General features: G+C 33.2%; 2 long non-coding RNA genes and 1 pseudogene across 3 annotated transcripts; 2 read left to right on the top strand and 1 right to left on the bottom strand.

The window, feature by feature from the left end:
• The first annotated feature begins 4,427 nt into the window (after positions 1-4,427).
• Positions 4,428-6,144, top strand: LOC106436666 (annotated as a pseudogene).
• Positions 6,145-7,122: 978 nt separating this feature from the next.
• LOC106436664 lies at positions 7,123-8,862 on the top strand. Its single transcript, XR_007321896.1, has 3 exons — positions 7,123-7,550; positions 7,891-8,102; positions 8,224-8,862. It is a non-coding gene; the product is annotated as an uncharacterized LOC106436664 (long non-coding RNA).
• A 121-nt stretch (positions 8,863-8,983) lies between these two features.
• LOC106436669 lies at positions 8,984-14,809 on the bottom strand. 2 transcript variants are annotated; one of them, XR_007321894.1, is made up of 3 exons: positions 12,424-14,809; positions 9,220-12,084; positions 8,984-9,153 (listed from the first exon to the last, which is right to left on the bottom strand). It is a non-coding gene; the product is annotated as an uncharacterized LOC106436669 (long non-coding RNA). The 2 variants fall into 2 exon arrangements; XR_007321895.1 differs by lacking the exon at positions 8,984-9,153 and having other exon boundaries at positions 11,422-12,084; positions 12,424-13,089; positions 13,168-14,143.
• Positions 14,810-17,621: the final 2,812 nt, after the last annotated feature.

Here is a 17,621-nt window from a genome sequence, read left to right as displayed (position 1 = left end):
TTTATTATATGGTTAATGTGATTGTTTATTTTTTTAAATAATATAAAATTAAACAAAATGAAGAAGGATGCAAAAATTGTTATCAAATTTTTATTGTTCATAATCATTAATTGCCATATATATGTAAATAATATTAGGTTATTTCGTAGCTTTTATTTAGGGAAAGAATACACACTTCTTATATTTTAGGTTAATATAATGTTCTCTAGTGGACATTAAACAAATTATGACATAAAAACCTTATTTTTCCTCTCGAACACATTCTTGAAAAAGTGAACAGTATTGTTTTCACAGTTGAGTTATTTTGACTTTTATCTTACATATGGTTTTGAAAGCTTTCAAATCAACCATCGAACTGATACATGTCATTTTAATGTTTTTAGTCGCATACTTAAGGAAAACTTACATTTTTGTAATTTAAAGACGTTTTAAAAAATTCAAAATATAACATATAAGAAAAATCTAACATATAAGAAAAATATAACATATGAGGTGTCCTCATTTTTGTATTTTAAAGTCGTTAAAAAAAATAACATATAAAGTTTCCTCATTTTTGTAATTTAAAATCATTTTAAAAAATTTAAAATATAACATATAAGAAAACATCTATTTTTTTATTATATGGTTAATGTGATTTTTTATTTATTTTTTAAATATAAAATTAAACAAAAATAAAGAAAAATGCAAAAATTGTTATCAAATCTTTATTATTCATAATCATTAATTGTCACATATATGTAAATCATATTAGGTAATTCTGTAACTTTTATTTAAGGAAAGAATACACACTTCTTATATTTTAGGTTAATATAATGTTCTCTAGTGAACATTAAACAAATTATGACATAAAAACCTTATTTTTTCATCGAACACATTCTTAAAAAAAGTGAACAGTATTGTTTCCACAGTTAAATTATTTTGACTTTTATCTTCCATATGGTTTTGAAAGCTTTCAAATCAACCATCGAATTGATACATGTCATTTTAATGTTTTTAGTCGTTTACTTAAGGAAAACTTACATTTTTGTAATTTAAAGTCGTTTTAAAAAAAAATCAAAATATAACATATATGAAAATTCTAACATATAAGAAAAATATAACATATAAGGTGTCCTCATTTTTGTATTTTAAAGTCGTTTAAAAAAAATATAACATATAAGGTTTCCTTATTTTTGTAATTTAAAGTCATTTTAAAAAATTCAAAATATAACATATAAGAAAAAAATCTAATTTTTTTATTATATGGTTAATGTGATTGTTTAATTTTTTTCTAATAATATAAATTTAAACAAAAATGAAGAAGAATGCAAAAAGTGTTATCAAATCTTTATTATTCATAATCATTAATTGCCATATATATGTAAATCATATTAGGTAATTCCGTAACTTTTATTTAAGGAAAGAATACACACTTCCTATATTTTAGGTTAATATAATGTTCTCTAGTGTTATATAATTATGAAATAATGTGACACCATTAGATTAAACTATACTTTATATTAGATTCTCTAGAATTCTTTGAAATTGAATTTAGAAGGCATTTAGAGTGCCACCTAGGATTTTGGGTTTTTTTTTAATTAATACAAAATTAAGGTTCTAATTTTTCGAATGCTTCTCAATTAATATATAGGAGATATCATTTAAATGACCAAAATAAAACTTAAAAGATGTAAAAGAACTGATGCATTTTGTTGTACTAATATTAGATGATTTTCACGTGTTCATGCACGGTATAAATATTTATAAAGTAAAATATATTATAAAAATTGATTGATATTTACTTTTAGTTTTAAATTATTTATAATTTATATGTATAATTTATAATGATAATATTATATGATTTAATTAGACAAATGATTTATGATATTTTATATCTATTCGTTGTGGTTGTTTTTTGGGTCAATAGTCGATTTGGTTATCCTTTAAGTATATTGGATTGCATCTATTTATCCGAATTTAATTATAATATTTTTATGCTAATATATTTAAATTTTAAAAGAATTTAAATTTTTTTTATTTGCATTTAAGTTGGTTGTGTTTTTAGATATATAAATATATTTTGTTAAGATTATATTTTTCTTAGAATGAAGTAAAAAATGAACTGGAGTATGTGATTCCAAATTACATAAGACTATCTCCAATTGTTTACTCTACTTTTTTTTTCTAAAATAGAGTAACTCAATAATAGAGTTGGATGTTGATCCAATGGTACTACTCTCTCTGTTCCCGAAAGTAAGATTTTTTAAAGTATGCACGCTTATTAATAATTTGATAAATGTTTATAATTTAATTTATTTTTTTACTTTATTATACACTTTCCAATAACTTTCTACCAATGAAATTTAATCAATTCAAATATTCTCAATTAATGTTCCTCAAAAGTATAAAAAAGTACCTTAACAATATAGAAAATCTATCTTTGTGGAACAAGAAAATATCTAAAAAATCTTACTTTCGGGAACGGATGGGGTATATTTTAGTGTGAAAAATATAGTGATGAACAAAAAATAAACAATTTACTCTATATATAAGCCTATTTTTATTTTATTATAGAGTTAAAAATAGAGTACCATTGGAGCATTTTTACTCTAAACTCTATTTTAATATTTTAGAGAGAAAAATAGAACGGAATTGGAGATTTTTTTTTTGACAGCAAAGCATTTACGGAATTGGAGATGTTCAAAATGAATATAACGATAACATTCTGAAATCTCATGCATATATATAAATTTTACAAAGGAGTTAAACTATAACAATTAGTTAATATTTTATTTTTCTTTATTAATATGTTTTGAGTTATCATGTAATATATATATTATAAAATTATATGTTCTTATTGTAGTTAGATCTTTGGTTTTGGATATAAGTTGAATTAGTACAATCACTCATTTTTGAGTATATTAAGTTACATATATTCTTTTAAATTCAAACTGAAGTATAATTATTTTTATTCTAGTTAAATCAAATCAAATTAGTTTTATTTATCGCTTAAATGTGCATGTATTTTCATACTAGTTTTAACAACTTGATATCTGTTGATTTTTAAAAAAAAATATTAGAAAATGAAGCAATGATCAATAAGAAGTTACATACATATAACTGGTAAATTTTTGGAAGCTCGTGAATGCATATCAACTAAAGATTATGGAAACAAAAAATTCAATAATTTATAAAATATTTATACAAGTTTATAAAATCAGACCAACCCCTAAATAATAAACCATAAACAATAATCAATAAACCCTAAATCCATATGTTATATTATTTTTGATTGATATTTTCTGATAAATAGTAGCCAAATTATGTTATTTCAAAAAAATATCTTTACTATCATTACTGATATACAGCAACAGACTGAAAAAGAATTATTGAATCTTTTTTAATGATTATAATGTAAAGCAATGTAGTAAAAAAAATTGATCAAAGCAATGTAGTAAATAGTTAATTACCCTATAGTAGTATTCAATTAAATTCTTCTGGTAATTGAGTTTAAGTTTTCTCTCGACCGTTCCTCTTAGGGGTGGGCGTTCGGGTACCCATTCGGGTTTGGTTCCGATCTATTCGGGTTTCGGGTTTTCGGGTTCAAAGATTTCAGCCCCATTCGGGTATTTCTAAATTTTGGTTCGGGTTCGGTTCGGATCTTTACGGGTTCGGTTCGGGTTCGGATAACCCATTTAAATTATTTTTAAATTTTTAAAGTTCATTATATACTTTAAATTTCTCAAAATCTATAAACAAAACAATATATTACATATAAATTTGAATAGCATATGTCAAAATACCTAAAATTAACATATAAATTGGTTTGGTTTGAATATTTGGATTGAGAATCAATAGATATTTTTAGTATTGTTGGTGTTTTGAATATACTTTAGCTATTTTAGACATGTATTTTTGACTATTTATATATATTTATAAGTATTTTGGACAACTTAAAAGTATCTTATATATTTTGATTTTCTTAATATATATTAAATCTAAAAATATATAATATATATATATAGGTATATAAATCAATTTCGGATATAATTGGGTACCCGAAATACTTTGGTCCGGATCGGGTTCGGTTCGGTTTTTCGGATCCAGGTTTTTTGCCCAGCCCTATATCTCATCGATTTTTTTTGTATAATAAATTTTAAATTAATGGATATATATATATATATATATATATATATATAACTTTTAAAAGAATAAATAAAAACAGAGATAAAGATCTAGACATAGTTCTTTGTTAGAGATATAGCTTTTAGTTAATTATTTTTTGAAAAACAAATTGATTTTCCTATTGAGCTAAGGGTTTCAGACTTTGTTTGCTTTTTCTTTTTGCATCCTATATTAGCAGAGAGGGCTGCATGTGTGAAAGTATCAAACACAGTTTCTGAAAGTTATTAGTCTCTTCTCGAACCACGAAATCAAATTGATCAAACATGTGGAGTCAAAATCCAAGCTTCAGGTTTGAGATAGAGAAGTTCTGGAAGAAGAAGAAAGGTGATCACATATAGTCTAAGGTATTCGTTGCTGGCGGATGCGAATGGTAAAATTAACAACAAGAAGACTCTTTAAAACCTCTCTTAATGTTATTCGATTATATATGTAGCACTAATTGAACAAGGTTTAATATTTGTTACAGGTTTCTCAACGTTTATCCCAAGGGACATCTTCACGCTTATGATCACTCTTCTGTGTACCTGCGAGTTGCAAACCCTAAATCACTGCCAATTGGATGGAAAAGGAATGTTAATTTTTACTTCACCGCGTTGAATCATTGCAATATAGAGCGCTGCAGATCTAACAGTAATGAAGTTCTATCCTTCCAGTTCCATGTTTGGCTCTTTTTTATTCTCAACTGTTATTCGTGATTTTTGTTTGGAATATACAAACCAATATATGAACTAGAGAGCTAGGTTTAGTGTATACATATAGATTTTAGAAGTGTATAGTGAATATTAGTTTATGTGTAGATCGAGAGTAAACACGTAAGAATTAATGTTTTGAATTTTCAAGAAGTAAAAAAACTATATGCTTGAACCGATAGTTGGTGATTTAAAATCGCAACTTATAAGTCTTTTGATGTTTTTTAATCTTTTTTTGGCATCATTTGGCTTAACTGCTTAACTTTTTGTTTGTACAAATTAGCTTCATTTTAATGAAATTCACATATTTATCAAAAAAAAAAAAAAACTATATGCGTAGAAAAATATGCGGTTGATGTTTTTTATTTTCACAGTTGTGGAAAGCAAAGTGTTGGACGCTGAGACTTCATCATGGGGCTTCCCAAAGGCATTTCGTCGTAGCCAGCTTAAGGAGAAATGGTTTATGGGAAACGACAGTCTCAGCATTGAAGTCTACATTAATGTGATTGAAGCTGTAGACGGAGAAAGCGATGATGTATCAGAGAAATTAAGAGGCTCCCGATATCAACGGTTTTCAGGTTTCTGCTTCTCAGGTACGTTACAAGAATCAGATTTTTGAATAAACAACTTTGCATGCGTTGTAGGGTTGCTTCATGACGTATAGATTTAGGTTCCTTCTTTGAGTAATATTAACATAGTCTCCTAAGCAGGTTGCTTTAGTGAAAAAGATATTCGCAGAGCATCCAGATATTGCATTAGGTTTCAAACCAAAGAACCAAGTGGTGAAGACAGCATACATGAATGTCCTTCTTGGCCTTATCAATACACTAAACAAGCCTTCAGAGAGCCACTCAGAGGCTGATTTAATCATCTCTCAAGGCGAGTTGAGTGAGCTGGAAGAACTGGGTTAGGATTGACTGGTTGAAGTCAAAGCTTGAGAATAATTTCTTGGAGAGGAAGAAGGATGATGCTGATGGTTCGAGGGTCCAACAACGTGAGGAACGTGTGAAGAATCTTGAGGATGTTTCCTTGGAGAAGAAGAAAGCAGATGATGCTGATGGGTTTAGAGTCCAACAATTCGAGGAAAGCGTCAAGAAGCTAGAGATGATGGTGTCTGTTCTCAAAGCGAAACTGGACCAGGAGAAGGGCAAAACTGCTTCTGATGATTTTTTTGTTGCTCTAACGAGGCAGCTTGATGTAACAATCTAGTTGTTAGTTTATTAAGAAGACACTGCAATGGTTTTGTTTTGTGTGTTTTTTTCTTGCTTTCTGAATCCTAAGCTACGATAACATAATCTCATATATTCCTGACCTGCGGCTTAGCTTGATCTAAATTTTTAATAATATTGTAACAAAAATTCTATAAGTTCTGGTTTGATCCAAAAGTTCTACAAGTTTTGGTTTATTCGCGTCTAACTCTGGTAGTTTATTCACAACATGATTTTTGCTGAAAAAGAAAAAAAAATATATTTACCAATATGTTTCTTTCCTAAATAAGAATGGACTTGTTCTGCAATCAGTTCCCAGGATGGGGTTATTCAAAAAGGTTGCCGCTTAGCAACTTAAGGAAAAAGAGTTTCTGGATAATTACAAACTGAGTAAAAGTGATTGAAATTGTTCATGAAGGAGAGGTAACTGAGAAGGAGATGTTAGGTTTCAATGGTAAATATGTTAGAGCATGATTAATGGGGGTTCTTAGGTGGAGTTCTTAGTTTTTTTAGTTAAAAGTTAAGAGACGGTTTCTTATATTCCGCTAAGAACCCTACTCTAAGAATCCCATTAATCATGCTTAGGTTTCTATTATGAACTAACAAACATGTTAATAATTTTATTAATAAAAATAATCTAAAAGCGCAAATCAAAATCTAGTGTTTAATTATATTGTAACAAAAATTCTATAAGTTTTGATTTGATCCAAAAATTCTACAAGTTTTGGTTTATTCACAACATGATTATTCACAGCAATGTAGTAATTAGTTAATTACCCTATACTAGAATTCAATTGAATTCTTCTGGTAATTCCCTCATGAACTTTTTTTGTATAATAAATTTTAAATTAATGGATATATAGAAATAATAAATAAAAACAAAGATAAAGATCTAGAAATAGTTTCTTTATTTATAGATATAGCTTTTAGTTAATTATTTTTTGAAGAAGAATTTGGTTTTCCTATTGAGCTAGGGGTTTGATCAGACTTTGTTGCTTTATCGTTTGCCTCCTATATAATAAGCAGAGAGGGCTTCATGTGTGAAAGTCTCAAACATAGTTTCTGAGAGTTATTAGTTTCTTCTCGAACTCTTGAAATCACATTGATCAAACATGTGGAGTCAAAATCCAAGTTTCAGGTTTAAGATAGAGGAGTTTCGGAAGAAGAAAGCTGATCACATATTGTCTAAGGTTTTCGTTGCTGGCGGATGCGAATGGCAAAACAACAAGAAGACTCTTCAAAACCTAATTCTCTTCTCCAAGATTTGATGTATTCGATTTATACGTAGCATTTATTAACAAGGGTTTAATTAATATTTGTTACAGGTTCCTCTACGTTTATCCCAAGGGATGTGAACTTGCTGATGATCACTTGTCTGTATTTCTGCGCATTGCAAAACCTAAATCATTGCCAATTGGATGGAAAAGGAATGTTAGTGTTTACTTCATCGTGTTGAATCATCGCAATATAGAGCACTGCAGATCAAACAGTAATGAAGTTTTATCCTTCTTGACTCTCTTTTTTCCATCTGTTATTAGTGATTTTTGTTTGGAATATACAAACCAATATATAAACTAGAGAGCTAGTTTTAGTGTATAAATTTTAAGAAGTGTATAGTGAAGATTTGTTTATGTGCGCAGATCGATGGTAAACACGTAAGAATGTTTGAATCTTCAGGAAGTAGAAACTGTATATACATAAACATCGTATTTTTTTTTTTTACTCTTAGCTCCGCCGAGCAGTTGTATGAAACCGTTCCAGTTTTTTGGTAAATAAAATTCACATTTTATCAAAAAAAAATATAAGTTGTGAATAACTTTTTTTCACAGTTTTACAAGGCACATTTGAGGCTGAGCATCCAGGATGGGGATACGAAAAGTTATTTCCTCTTAGCGAACTTAAGGAGGAAGGGTTTATGGGGAAGGACAGTCTCATCATTGAAGTCTACATTAATGTGATTGAAGCTGTGGACGGAGACAGCGAAGATGTATCAGAGAAAGAGACTGTGGATATCAACGGTTTTCAGGTTTCTGCTTCTCATGTAAGTTACAAGAATCTGCTTTTTGTATAAAAAACTTTGCATGCGTTGTAGGGTGTCTTCATGACGTATAAATTTAGGTTCCTTCTTTTAGTAGCATAATTAAACATAGTCTCCTTTGCAGGTTGATTTAGTGAAGAAGATATTCGCAGAGCATCCAGACATTGCATTAGGCTTCAAACCAAAGAACCAAGTGGTGAAGAGAGCATACACTACAAGAAATATCGGTATTAATAGCACCCGATAAACGCTATCATATCGTTTTCATAGCGTTTCGAAGAACGCCGTGACAGCCGCAGCTATAATAGATCCCCCTCTAGCGTAGCGTTTTTCGCGTGCTGTAACAATATACAGATATTATAGCGTTGGTCCTATGTTATATTATACCTATTTATAGCGATTTCTTTTCGCTATTTAAATATTTTATGTGGCACTTTTCGTGTGCCATAAAATATTTTGTTATGACATTTGTTTTTTGTCATAGAATACCTTTTTGTAACTCAGTTTTTTTTGGATTTTTGAACATTTAATAGCAATTTTTTTGTGCCATTGAATATTATAATACAGCGTTTTACTTGTGCTATGACGTTTATATTCTAGGTAATACTGAATAGCTAATATTTTAAACCGGTTTATAAATGATTTTGGTTTATATTAAAATCTTGGTTTACAATCGGTTTATAAATTAAACCAGATTACAAAAAATTTCAGTTTACAAACTAAACCAGTTTACATACAAACCAGGTTTAAAAACAAAATCTAAGAAAACCCTAACTCCTTCCCTCCGTCTCCTCCGCGGAACCCAGATTTCAAAACACAAACATAAAAAAGATTCAAACTATTAATAAATAAAATCGGTTTAGCATACTAAACCAAATTAAAAATATACCTAACCCTAATCTAAACCTAATGTATATTCTCCGCCGCCTGCCGCCTCCTCACCGAGCTTCTTCGTCTTCAACATTCAAGCCGGCTCTGCTCACGACCCACCACTGCTACCTCCTCCATCAATCTCCTGTGCCTCATTCATCAATCATGTGCCTCCTCCACTTTCCTTTACCAAGAACAAAAAAAAATCAGATGAGAGAGAGAGAGAGAGAGAGAGAGAGGGAGACGTGACTGGTGGTGGTGTTGACGAGCGTGCGGTGGTGGTGGTGGTGAAGGGCGAAACCGAATAGAAAGGAGCATGGTGGTGAGAAGCATGACGGTGGTAATCCTCTTCGTTCAGATCCATTTGCTTGAAAGAAGAAAAGTAAATGAAAGATGAGCAGAGGAGAAAGAGAGATGGGAAGAGGATAAGAGAGATGAGATTAGATGAGGAGATCGAAGAGGTACAGAAGAAGAAAATAAGAAGTATAGAATCGTGTGGAGGAGGAAGTAAGGAAGAAAGAGATAAAACAAACATAAAATATTAATAGTGAATTAATCTGAGCCGTAAGATTAATATTACCAACGGCAGAGATTCGAAAAATGGTGATCCACGCCTCACTTTTTGGTCCAATCAGAATTAAGCTGTTAATTCTTTTTCTTTGGTCATCAAATAAGCTTCTAATTCACTTAAATATGAATGGGTTTATATGGGGTTTAAACAAATGAATTTAAATTTAAATAATAGATTTATAATATAGGATTTGATTAATGACTATGATTAAAGTTAAAAGTTTAGTCTAATTTAAAAGTTTTAAATATAAGGTTAATGTTCATGATTAAAGTTTATTTGGAGTCTTAGGTTTGGGGTTTAGAGTAAAATTTGAGAATACAATTTGAATTTTTTTGATTAGTATCTATGTTTAGGTTTTGGTGTTTAAATTTGAAAAGGTTAAATTTGATGTTTGGATTTTATGATTTGATGTATAAGATTTAGAGTTATTGTATATGGTTTGGAATATATACTCAAAGTCTAAATTCCAAAACCTATATTTAAAGTCCCCACAAAACCTATATTTAAAGTCCCCACAAACCTATATGGTTTGTTAATTCTTTTTTTATTCTTTTTTTCTTGGAACACCATTTTTTCCTTTTCTATTTTGTGTGTTTAATATATAGAATATTTATGATAAAATTTTGAGAAAAAAATAAGATTTAGATTTCACAATTTAAATGTTAAAAATTAATCTTTAGAATTAAATTTATAGTTTTAAATTTTAAATTTTAAACTTTGTTATTGATATTGAGGTATATGAAATAGAGTTTAGGGTTTAAGTTGAAAATCAGAAATTAAAGTTTGGAAATAGATTTAAAGTTTACATTTAAGATTTTGAGTTAAAATGAAAATAAATAAATTTGGAGATTAGATTTATCATTCAGGGTTTAAAGTTTGGGGGATGATTGTTTAAAGTATATATTTAGAATATGAAATTAATCTTTTTAAAAATAGGATTTTAACTATTAAATTTTTTTATATATTGGATATAAGTTCTATTAGGTACATGGTTAAGATTTAGGATCAAGTATATGGTTTGAGTTTTTGAATATAATTGGAGTTTGGTTTTTAAATTTATATCATAGGTTTGAGGTTTGGGGTATTAGATATAGGGGGTAGATTAAAGATTTAGTGTTTGAGATTTAGAATTTAAATTTAAGATTATATTTTATAAATTATAAATTGCAAATTGCAAATTGATTTATAACTAAAACATATATTGCATTAAATTCATAATAGATACATCTTACATAGAATCTTTCCAAGTATTACACTGACATCAAACATTAGGGTTTAGGTTTAGGTTTTGTTTTTTTTTTAAAATTACATGTTGAAAATTTATATATTTTTAAAGTAATATGCTTTTGTTTTAGTTATATATTTCTACAAATGTTCATTTTGAAGTTTATTGTAAGTGTTGGATGTTGGAATTATGGTATGTTTAGGGTTTAGAACTTGAAGCAAAAAAAATTTTCTAGTTTATTATTAGTGTTAGATTTTAATTATATCATATTATTTGTTGGTATCTTTGGATTTTATGATGAAATATTAAAAATTAAGGGTTTATAGTATGATTAATAGTATTTTAGATATACATTTATATATCTTGTATGTTCTTGGATAATTAATAAACTAAACCATCTCAAGTGCTGTAGAGTGCACCAAAATATACATAAACCTCCCCAACGTGTAATACATTAGAGCAAGTCCATCCATTAGAACCTCTAATAGGTTCTTATGATTAAATTAATAGTTAATAAGGTAATTTGAGAAGTTAAGAACCTTTGTTAGTACAAATAATTTTTTTCTCCTTCAATGGGAGAACCTTATAGGGGTTCTTAAATATTTTTTTTTTAAAGTAGAATGATTTAACAAGTTTGATGAACCAAGACAAACCAAGACAACAACAAGTTCAAGTTTTATAACTTAACCAAAGGTTTGATGAACTACAAAGTGTGATACGAGAGACAAACCAAGACAACAACAAGTTCAAGTTTTATAACTTAACCAAACGATTGATGAATTACAAAGCGTGATCAGACGAGAGACAAACAAAGACAACAACAAACAGACTCGACATTTCTAAAAAACAGACTCGGCATTACCTGTGTCCGTATGTTGCTAGCATCTACACCCAAATTCTCCAGGACACGAGCTGCAACACCTTCCCCTTCACGAAGAAGACCAAGCAGAAGGTCAAGACCTGCATCAATGTGAAGGAAGGCAGGTGTACATAAGATGCAGAGGCGATCCATGAAGTAGTAGAAAACAAAGATGTGTAGTTGCAGTCAACCAAAGGCTAATAAAAATCCAAATTTTCTTTTTCAATTCTGAAATCTGAATGATTGCAAAGGCACTGCTTTCTGACAGTAGGAGTTCAGACATGGAAAGGCACTGCTTTCTGACAGTAGGAGTTCAGACTCTTCTAGATCTGCATCTTCTTCATCACCGTAATGCACTTTGCACTGGCTTTTGGCTTCCATGTGCTTCCGAACAGCTTCCAAACTAGTGAAAGGATGGCACAGTTCATTGCAGTAACAGACAAATGAATTCCCTCTTCACCTGTAAGAGAAACAATGTAAGGAGTTAATAAAAAACAAAGATCTTTAGGCTGAAGTGATGAGACAGAACAACATCCCTTTAGAGTCAACGTAGGTTAGAAACCCTTTATGATCTTTCAAGTACTCGATATCAGGAATGAAGAAACCATGGAACTTATGCATATGAACCATACACTTATCTATCATCTTATGCTTCTTATCACACATCAAACATCAAGTTGGATCCAACTCAAACTCGATATCATCATTATCTGTCAACTACCTTACCACTTATTATGGGAGTCCTATCTCTTATACTATAATAATAAAATTCAGAAAACCTAATTATTTTAGTGCTTACACGAACCAGCTGGAGACTTCAGAGAAAAAGACAGCTTCACACTGAGAAACAATATGATCTCGTGTTTCATTTTGTAACACCATTCATATGTTTCTGTCTTTTATTGATTAGGTGTTGAAGCAACTAGAGCCATGGTGCGAGCTTAAAGACAAAGTGGTTCTTCTAACCAGAGATTCTTCCGGTAAAGGAAGAGAGATCTGTCTCGATCTAGCCAAAGCCGGCTGCAAGATCATCGCAGGCTCGCCGTCTCGACCGTCTCCAATCCCTCTGCTCCGAAATCAACAACACCTTCTCTCCAACAAAAACCAAACTAGCCGCACCTCTCGAGCTAGACGTTTCCTCAGACGCAGCCACCATCCAAAAATTAGTCAAGCAAGCTTGGGACATCTTTGGAAACATCGACGTCTTAATCAACAACGTTGGTATCAGGGGAAACGTCAAGTCGAGTCTGGACTTACCCGAAGACGAATGGGAAAAAGAAAAAGAAGACGAACCTCGATCATGTCGATGAAGTGGATAATGTTGGGGTGATTGATCTTCCTCAAGATGAAAATCTCCGACATGGCGATCTCCTTGATAGCAACCACGGTTCCATCTACAAGATGCCTCCCTTCCCACACCACTGAAACCCTAAATCCGACCCAATTTGTCGTCTTACCCCATAATCTACCAACATCAATCAAGAGATTTCTCAAACCAAAAAGAAAAACATTGATGAAGATGAAGAGAGAGATGTTGTTTTACCGATCCTAAAGATGTTGTTTTAGACATCGGTTCTCTCCTTTTTTGTCTTTTTTCATTTATTTTTTTGGTTTTTTTTAAGAACTTCTCATTAACACCCTCCGATGGAGGTGGTCTTACTCCCATCCGTGAATCAGTTGTGAATGTTTAAGATTCCTAATGCTTATAAAAGATATTACATATAAGAACCAACTGCATGACATATTCAGCTAGAGTCTTTAGCCTTCTGGCTCTTCTCACTGTTGCAAACCCAAATCTGATACGATAAAAAGTGATGATGTCAATAGCAATCTTGCAAAGATAGACTTTAGACACAATATAAAATCAGTTTAAGAACTACCTTGAAGTCCCCACCAAACGATGTACTGACTGCCATGGAACGGGTAAGGTGGGAAGCAATGGCTGAGACACCAGCATCCCTGAACACAAGGGCCAATTCAATTAAACAGAACAAAGAGTAATGGAGTCAAAACTCCAAAGTAACCTCAGCATTGCTATCAGCATTCTTTAGAATATCAAGTACACACTGAATAGATTTAACAAGCCAATGACCTTGATTGTTTGGACCCTGCAGGTAAACTACAAACATTCCCACAGCAAAGATATGATTGAATATATCAAAGACAAATCATCTCGTTATCAATGTATATACCTTCACCGAGTCTGGGGCATCAAGAAAGAACTCCTTATATCCATCACCGAGTCTCCATGGTTCAATAATCTACGAATCCTTAATCAAGAGAGCAAAAGAAGAGATCTTTCGAGAGTTATAGAATCAGAACAGCAAACCCTTCATCTAAAATCTCAATCAGAGATTATACAAACCGGAGAAAGGTTTACGCTTGAGTCAAGGGTCAAGCTGACTACAATCTCAATCTGAGACAGAGATTACACATGGTTACGGTTAAGCCCGAGCTTCTTAGCATCCTTTGCCTTCTTGGTGCTCCTTAACCTTTATAAGGAACATGTGGTTATGCTTCAAGGTCACCTTTTCATACTTGCTCTCTGCAAAATAACAAATCAATAAAGACCTTCGATTAAGGGCTTATCGAGAGAAAAGGGACGAGAGAGAGAGAGAGAGATTACGACTGTTACAGTCGGATACTTTGGGAACTTCGAGACGGCTCACGAATCCGGTGCGAGCGCGGTTAGATCCGTCGAATTCGTCGAACTTTCTGCAACATACCAGTGCTCGAACAAGATGAAGACGAGACTAGGAGAGTGAAACAGAGAGAGATGTCTGTGTTGAGAAATCGTGTGGGTGTGAGTGAGGTTAGGAGAGTAAGATAGAGAGACAGATGATTAAGAACAGAGGGGAGATGAGATCTGAAAATAGAAAGAACAGAAGATCGATGAGAGATTGATGAGAATAATTTATTTTTTTGGTGGGTGATGAACGAAAAAATGACTTTAGCAAAAAAAAAAAAGTGTAGATCCGCCAAAATCAGAAAATTTGGCTAAGTGTTTTGGCTCCAACATAAATATCCCGCTATAAAAGTCATTTTTGGGTCTCAGCTTAATGAAAATCTTTGCTAGCACGAATTTAGTGCTACCATAGAATTATGATCCAATTTTGACTGTATTAGTAGCACTTCGTGAATTCGTGCTACGGTGAACTGCTACCAATACTCATATTTCTTGTAGTGATACATGAATGTTCTTCTTGGCCTCATCAACACACTAAACAAGCCTTCAGAGAGTCACTCAGAGGCTGAGCTACTCATCTCTCAGGCGAGTTGAGTGAGCTGGAAAAAGTGGGTTTGAAGATTGATTGTTTGAAGTTAAAGCTTGATAATGTCTTCATGGAGAGAAAGAAAGATGATGCTGATGGTTCAAGGGTCCAACAACTTGAAGAACGTGTGAAGAATCTTGAGCAGATGGAAGAGAAGATGGACTCTTTGAAGAGAAAGGTTGATGAGGTTCTTTTGGAGAGGAAGAAAAAAGCTGATGAGCCTCGGGTCGGAAAACTTGAGGAACGCGTCAAGAACCTTGAGGTGATGGAGTCAGGCTTCAAGATGGACTGTTTGAAGTCGAAGCTTGAGGATGTTTCCTTGGAGAAGAAGAAATCAGATGATGCTGATGGGTCTAGAGTCCAACAACTTGAGGAGAGCGTCGAGAATCTTGAGACGATGGTGTCTGATCTCAAAGCGAAACTGGACGAGGAGAAGGCCAAATCTTCTTCTGATGAATTTTTTGTTGGGTCCCTCCTAGATGGAGAGGACCAATTGGGGTGAACTTAAGAAATAATAATGTTTCCCCTTTGTCACTACTCACAATAATAGAGTTTAGAGAGAGAGACAAAAGAGAGGAAGAAGAGAGAAGGAGAAAACTCGTAAGGTGATTTCAAGACTGGATTTGGAGGGTCAAACGGATCCTGATCGGGCTGATATTTTGTGGGAAGCTTCTTAAGTCAGTGGGTTAGAGGTTCACCGAAGAGATTTGGATTTCAACGGTTGGATCTTCTGTTGTCTGGGTTTTCTTGAAGCTGGTCGCCATAGTTCTTCAGCAGAGCAGTCTTGGGTGTTTGGTAAATCCAACGGTGAGATCTTCTCTTCTTGAGCTGAAATTTGGCAGAGGTATTGTCGACTTGTTTATCTTGGATTTGTACGGTTGGATTAGTTTCTGGAAGCCGGAATCTTTGTGAGCTGAGGTCGTTTGGTTGCTGCCGGTTTTGAAGCTTTGTGTTGCTCTCTTGTTGTTGTTGTTTGTGTTGGAGATAGCTATTTGTAGCTAGACTCTCTGTTCTGTTCAGGCTGTTGAACAGGGAGGACGTGGTTGTACTCATACCATTTATATAGTGGATTTTTGAGTGGACTACGGTCCCGTGGTTTTTCCTTCTCACATCGAGGAGGTTTTCCACGTAAAAATTGTGTGTCTCATTTAGTTATCGCAACTTTGATATCTTGCCATCGTCGAAGTATTTTCCTCACAGGTTCGCACAAGGTCAGGGGAACACGACCATTAGTATTTCCGCTGCGCCGTGTGACTTTCCCCAACAGAGTGGTATCAGAGCTTCTGGTTTTAGAGCTTTGGTTTTGATAACTTTGGGTTGTTATTTGCTTGTGTGAAAGATGGAAAATATGAGCAGGATGATAAGCTTGAATGGTGCTAACTATCATCTATGGAAGGGCAAGATGGAGGATTTGCTCTTTGTTAAAGAATTCCATGTTCCAGTCTTCGAGGAGCAGAAACCTGAGAAGAAGACGGATGAAGAGTGGAAGCTGCAGCATCGCCAAGTGTGTGGGTTGATAAGGCAGTGGGTAGATGATAATGTGTTGCATCATATTGAGACTGAGACGGATGCTCGTTCTTTGTGGAAGAAGCTGGAGCAGTTATATGCTAGGAAGACCGGAAACAACAAGATGTACATGATCAAGAAGTTGATTGAGCTGAGGTATCAGGAGGGGACTCCGATGACAGATCACTTGAATGCGTTTCAGGGATTGCTCAACAAGTTGTCTGATATGGGCATCAAGTTTGATGATGAGATTCACGGTCTGTGGCTTCTCGGTACTTTACCGGACTCTTGGGAGGTTTTCAGGATGTCTCTTTGTAACTCCGCGTCGGAAGGTGTTATTTCGATGGATTCAGTGAAGAACAGTGTTCTTAATGAGGAAGCAAGAAGGCAGTCGAATGCTAGCAGTTCGCGTTCAGATGTCTTTGTTACTGAGTCAAGGGGGAGAAGTACAAGTAGAGATCCCAAGAGAGACAAGAACAGGAGCAGGAGCAAGTCTAATAGATTTGCTAATATGGAGTGCTATTTCTGTCATAAGAAAGGGCACATGAAGAAGGATTGCTGGAAGTTGAAAAACAAGCAGCAAGGAAATCAAGAAGAAAAGGTGGATCGGGTGACTCTCACCGAAGATCAGTTTCTCATTCTTCTTGAGGGTGATGCCATTAATGTCGCATGCCAGGACACCAGTTGGGTGATTGACAGTGGAGCTACTACTCATGCTACATCACAGCGGGATTTGTTTTCTACCTATACTACGGGTAATTATGGTTCTGTGAAGATGGGGAATGATGCGATGGCTCAGGTTGCTGGCATTGGTGATGTTTGCTTGGAGACTAGTCTTGGTACTAGGCTGGTGCTTAAGGATGTTAAGCATGTTCCTGATATTAGGATGAATCTGATATCGACGGGAAGACTTGATGATGAGGGCTATTTCAGTTTGCACGGTGGTGGTAAATGGAAGCTCTCTCGCGGTTCTTTGATTGTGGCTCGAGGTGAGAAGTCTTCATCTTTCTATTGGATGCAGGCTAAGGTCTCCAAAGATGTTGTTAATGCGGTGGAGAATGATAATGCCATGGAGTTATGGCATAAGAGACTCGGTCACATGAGTGAGAAGGGAATGGTTGTGTTGTCTAAGAATGAGGTGATTCCAGGAATCTCTGGTTTGCACCTACAGAAGTGTTCGCATTGCTTTGCGGGAAAACAACACAGGGTATCTTTCAAG

The sequence above is a fragment of the Brassica napus genome, chromosome C4 (assembly GCF_020379485.1).
Source record: "Brassica napus cultivar Da-Ae chromosome C4, Da-Ae, whole genome shotgun sequence".
NCBI classification, from domain to species: Eukaryota; Viridiplantae; Streptophyta; class Magnoliopsida; order Brassicales; family Brassicaceae; genus Brassica; species Brassica napus.
Note: the sequence above shows the minus strand (reverse complement) of the source record. Positions and strands in the feature narration are given on the sequence as shown.